This window comes from Rattus norvegicus, chromosome 1 (genome assembly GCF_036323735.1).
Source record: "Rattus norvegicus strain BN/NHsdMcwi chromosome 1, GRCr8, whole genome shotgun sequence".
NCBI classification, from domain to species: Eukaryota; Metazoa; Chordata; class Mammalia; order Rodentia; family Muridae; genus Rattus; species Rattus norvegicus.
The window spans coordinates 215,615,840-215,622,022 of NC_086019.1; positions in this window are offsets into that span (position 1 = coordinate 215,615,840).

Sequence of the window (6,183 nt, forward strand, 5' to 3'; positions counted from 1 at the left end):
AGATATTTAGGATTGAGAGTTCATCTTGGTGGATTTTTCCTTTGATGAATATGAAGTGTCCTTCCTTATCGTTTTTGATGACTTTTAGTTGAAAATTCATTTTATCTGATATTAGAAAGGCTACTCCAGCTTGCTTCTTCCGACCATTTGCTTGGAAAGTTGTTTTCCAGCCTTTCACTCTGAGGTAGTGTTTGTCTTTGTCTCTGAGGTGTGTTTCCTGTAGGCAGCAGAATGCAGGGTCCTCATTGCGTATCCAGTTTGTTAATCTATGTCTTTTTATTGGGGAGTTGAGGCCATTGATGTTGAGAGATATTAAGGAATAGTGAGTATTGCTTCCTGTTATATTCATATTTGGATGTGAGGTTATGTTTGTGTGTTTTTCCTCTCTTTGTTTTGTTGCCAAGATGATTAGGTTCTTGCTTCTTCTAGGGTATAGCTTGCCTCCTTATGTTGGGCTTTACCATTTATTATCCTTTGTAGTGCTGGATTTGTAGAAAGATATTGTGTAAATTTGTTTTTGTCATGGAATATCTTGGTTTCTCCATCTATGTTAATTGAGAGTTTTGCAGGATACAATAACCTGGGCTGGCATTTGTGTTCTCTTAGGGTCTGTATGACATCAGTCCAGGATCTTCTGGCCTTCATAGTTTCTGGCGAGAAGTCTGGTGTGATTCTGATAGGTCTGCCTTTATATGTTACTTGACCTTTTTCCCTTACTGCTTTTAATATTCTTTCTTTATTTTGTGCATCTGGTGTTTTGACTATTACGTGACGGGCGGTGTTTCTTTTCTGGTCCAATCTATTTGGAGTTCTGTAGGCTTCTTGTATGCCTATGGGTATCTCTTTTTTTAGGTTAGGGAAGTTTTCTTCCATGATTTTGTTGAAGATATTTACTGGTCCTTTGAGCTGGGAGTCTTCACTCTCTTCTATACCTATTATCCTTAGGTTTGATCTTCTCATTGAGTCCTGGATTTCCTGTATGTTTTGGACCAGAAGCTTTTTCCACTTTACATTATCTTTGACAGTTGAGTCAATGATTTCTATGGAATCTTCTGCTCCTGAGATTCTCTCTTCCATCTCTTGTATTCTGTTGGTGAAGCTCGTATCTACAGCTCCTTGTCTCTTCTTTTGGTTTTCTATATCCAGGGTTGTTTCCATGTGTTCTTTCTTGATTGCTTCTATTTCCATTTTCAATTCCTTCAACTGTCTGATTGTGTTTTCCTGGAATTCTTTCAGGGTTTTTTGTGTCTCCTCTCTATGGGCTTCTATTTGTTTATTTATGTTTTCCTGGAATTCTTTCAGGCATTTTTGCGATTCCTCTCTGTAGGCTTTTACTTGTTCTCTAAGGGAGTTCTTCACGTCTTTCTTGAAGTCCTCCAGCATCATGATCAAATATGATTTTGAAACTAGATCTTGCTTTTCTGGTGTGTTTGGATATTCCATGTTTGTTTTGATGGGAGAATTGGGCTCCGATGGTGCCATGTAGTCTTGGCTTCTGTTGCTTGGGTTCCTGTGCTTGCCTCTCGCCATCAGATTATCTCTAGTGTTACTTTGTTCTGCTATTTCTGACAGTGGCTAGACTGTCCTACAAGCCTGTGTGTCAGGAGTGCTGTAGACCTGTTTTCCTGTTTTCTTTCAGCCAGTTATGGGGACAGAGTGTTCTGCTTTCGGGCCTGTAGTTTTTCCTCTCTACAGGTCTTCAGCTGTTCCTGTGGGCCTGTGTCTTTTTTTCACCAGGCAGGTCTCTTGCAGCAGAAAATTTGGTCTTACCTGTGGTCCCAAGGCTCAAGTTCGCTCGCGGGGTGCTGCCCTCGAGCTCTCTGCGGTGGCAGCAACCAAAAAGATCTGCGCTGCCGTTTCCGGGAGCTTCAGTGCATCAGGGTTCCAGATGGTGTTTGGTGTTTTCCTCTGGCATCTGTGATGTGTGCAGAGTGCAGTCTTTTCTGGTTTCCGAAGCGTGTCTGCCTCTCTGAAGGTTTAGCTCTCCCTCCCACGGGATTTGGGTGCAGAGAACTGTTTATCCGGTCTGTTTCCTTCAGGTCCCGGCGGTGTCCAGACGCATTGGTCCTGCTGATCCTGGGCCCTCCCCCACGGGAACCCAGAGGCCTTATACAGTTTCCTCTTGGGCCAGGGATGTGGGCAGGGGTGGGCAGTTTTGGTGGTCTCTTCCGCTCTGCAGCCTCAGGAGTGCTCACCTGACCAGGCGGTGGGGTCTCTCTCCCACGGGGTCTGGGAGGAGAGAGCTGCTGTGGGCCGGGATCTGCTGGTGTGGGACTCCCGTTAAACACAGGAGGTGCCGGTCCAAAGGAATTCTGCCTCTGTGGGTCCCGAGTTCACCTGGCAGGTCTCTTGCAGCAGAAAAGTTGGTCTTATCAGTGGTCCCGAGGCTCAAGTTCGCTCGCGGGGTGCTGCCCACGAGTTCTCTGTGGCGGCAGCAACCAGGAAGATGTTCTGCTATTTCTGACAGTGGCTAAAACGTCCTATAGGCCTGTGTGTCAGGAGTGCTGTAGACCTGTTTTCCTATTTTCTTTCAGCCAGTTATGGGAACAGAGTGTTCTGCTTTCAGGCGTGTAGACTTTCCCGTCTGCTGATCTTCAGCTGTTCCTGTGGGCGTGTGTCCTGAGTCCACCAGGCAGGGAGCTTGTAGCAGAAAAGTTGGTCTTTTCTGTGGTCCCAAGGCTGAAGTTGCTTCTGGGGAGCTGCTTTTGAGCTTTCTGTGAGGGCGGCAAGCAGGAGGGCCTGTGCCACCTTTTCCTGGGGCCCCTGTGCACCGGGTTCCCAGATGGCTTTAGGTGTTTTCCTGTGGAGTCAGAAATGTGGGCAGAGTGTATTCTCTTCTGGCTTCTCAGGTGTGTCTGCCCCTCTGAATGCTCAGCTCTTCCTACCTTGGGATTTGGGTGCAGTGAGTTTTTGACCAGGTCCCTTCAGGTCTGGGCAGTGTCTGGACCGCAGGGGACCTGCCACTTGAGTTCCCTATCTTCCAGTTCCCAGAGGCCCTTTACAGTTTCCTCTTGTGCCAGGGATGTGGGTAGGGTTGAGCAGTATTGGTGGTCTCTCTTGCTCTGCAGTCTCAGGAGTGCCCACCTATCCGGGAGGTGAGCTCTCTCTCCCATGGGGTTCGGGAGCAGTGAGCTGTAGGCTGGGGTCAGTGAGGTTTGGGCTCCAGCTAAAAACTGGAAGAACAGAGGAATTTTGCCTCCATGTGTCCTGAGTCCACCAGGCAGGTCGATTGGAGGAGAGAAGTTGGTCTTACCTCTGGTTCTGCAGCTGAAGTTGCTTCTTGGGGGGCTGTTTTTGAGGTCTCTGTGAGGGTGGCAACCAGGAGTGTCTGTGCTGCCTTTTCCAGGGGCCCCTGTGCACCGGGGTCCCAGATGGCATTAGGTGTTTTCCTCTCAACTTTTTCCCTCTTGAAGAAAGCATTTTAGTAGACTCTACAGGGAAGAGACTTTGATTTGTAAAAGACCTCAAATTTCAAAAAAATATTAGATATTTTAAAGGAGTTGAAATTTTAATATGTTTGAATTTGTAAAAACTGTGGGATTTTTAAAGTTGTTTAGACCTTGCGGATGAATAAAAAAGTAAGGTTTAAGACTTAATAGTGATGTGTTTGTGTGTCAGGTTGTCAAAGGGTTGTACTGGCTGGCTTTGTGTGCCAACCTGACAGGAGCTAGAGTCATCACAGAGAAAGGAGCTTCAGTTGAGGAAATGCCTCCATGAGATCCAACTATAAGTGATCAAAGGAGAGTGCCCAGCCTATTGTGAGTAGTGTCATCCCTGTGCTGATTCTGGTCTTGGATTCTATTAAAAAGGCATGTTGAGCAAGTCTGGGGAAATAATCCAGTAATAAGCACCCCTCCATGGACTCTGCATCAGCTTCTGCCTCCAGGATCCTGCCCTATGTGAATTCCAGACTTGACTTCCTTTGGTGAAGAACAGCAATGTGGAAGTGTAAGCTGAATAAACCCTTTCCTCTTCAATTTGCTTCTTGGTCATGGTGTTGCAGCATGGGTCATGGGTGCAGCAATAGTATCCCTGTCTAAGACATGCAACAATTCATCTTGTTGGCTCTACTTACTTATCTGAAAGTAAAATTTTATGGGCCAACAATATTGGGTAAATTATGAAAAGATGATTGCCTCACATCTCTGCCAGGATTATTTAATTAAAATAAATAACCCGAAGTCAAAATAAGCATATGTAGATGAATGTGTAAAGGGTTTAAAAAGTAAAAACATTAAGAACTTCAGTGCTAAGTAACTACTTAAGAAAAAGAACAATGCAGAAGCAACATAGCAAACCAAAAATAAGATGGACCTAGCTTTTTCTGGGCTGGCAAAAATAGCTGTAAGGACACCATGTCTCCAGACACAGCTGGCTGAATAAATGAACTTGCAGCAGTTGTGATGGCATGCACAAGACCAGTACCAGCTTAAACCAGAAAAATATCCCAGCACAGACAGGGGAGTTGGGCTGAAAGTCCCACATGAGTTTAAGAGCTCTTGTCAATTGGTAGCTTCTGGGAAAGGGAGAGTCAGTTTTCTTTTCAAGTGTGCTTTCTGTCAGTTCAACCTTGTGCCAATGGAAGGCCACACATTTGTGTGTGTATGTATAGCACAAATTGGACTCAGTGGGCTTAAAAACCAACAACTTCTCAGAGAAGAAGGCACAAAGTTAAGTGAATAGGGAAGCAGAGAACACAAAGTGGAAGAATTGAGGAAAAGGGGTGAAAATGATCAAAATACACTGTTCAAATTCTTCAAAGAACTAATAATAATAGAAAGATCAGCCTCATGGTCACATGAGGTAGGGGAGAAGAGAGCCTGTTGAACTGTGGTGTTTCATTTTTCCTGTGGTTTCTGTTGGTGTTGAGTATGGAAGAGTATGGGGTTTGCCATGTGCGTCTTTCCTTCTTACATTGTATTTACTTGCACACCATGGCCTTTGCAGATGACACATATTTGGCAACCTGTGGACTGGGTAATTCTCTTACCCTTCTGATGCTACTCAGCTATATTTCCTTGGTTGGCTGACATGTTTGCTGGAAGAGAAACAGGGGTCACAGCCCTCATTTGTGTTGAGATTTTGAAACACAAACACAGCACTGAGATCTGTTCAGTTGGGAAGCCTGTCTTCAGCTTTTCAAGATCTCCTCCTCATTAATCACCCTACGGAAAGGATATGCCAGTGCGTGTCAAGGAGGCCACTGGAACTTCAACATCATGTGTGGGCCCTAGAAATCTGACTGGCAGATTAGGGGCTCCATATGTTAGCATCAGGATGAACTGAGATAGAGGAGTATCACCCAAATGTTCTAATCAGGAGAGATCTGATCCCAATCAGCTGAGGACCCAGCTATACCTCTCTTGGGCATATACCCAAATGATGCTCCAACATATAACAAGGACGTATGCTCCACCATATCCATAGCAGCCTTATTTATAATAACCCGAAGCTGGAAAGAACCTAGATATCCTTCAACAGAGGAATGGATGCAGAAAATGCAGTACATCTACCCAATGGAGTACTACACAACTATTAAAAATGATGACATCATGAAATTCATAGGCAAATGGATGGAACTAGAAAATGTTATCCTGAATGAGGTAACCCAATCACAAAAAAGCACAGATGGTATGTATTCACTGATAAGTGGATATTAGCCCAAAAGCTCGAATTACCCAAGACACAATCCACAGACCACATGAAGCTCAAGAAGAAGGATGACCCAAGTGCTGACTTATTTTTTAGTTCTATCTTTCAATTATTTCCTTGAAGCTTGAAATCTGTATTACATACAGTGGTTTTAAGATCTGCGATTGCTTATCATTAAACATTCTGTCTCGGTTTCTTTCCTATTACATGGACTATGGTTGGGACATCTGTCTTATTGAAACATCTATCCTTGTGTGTACTGTTTATGTTGCTGGTGATTGTGGCATAAACTCAGAAGAAGTTTTACTTTACTTTGTTTAAGAGGCAGGGATGTTAACAACCTGAACTATCTGAAGCACATTCATACTCTCCCTTGGAGCAAGCCCCTATCAGAATAGAGGATATGGACCATGTTTAGAACATTAGGCAGGATCCATCCCCAAAGTCCCCTTTTCCTTCTCTCTCATGGTACAATCATGGTACAAAGCCACGATTGCATTACTGGGGAAGAAAATGTGGAAATATTGAGAA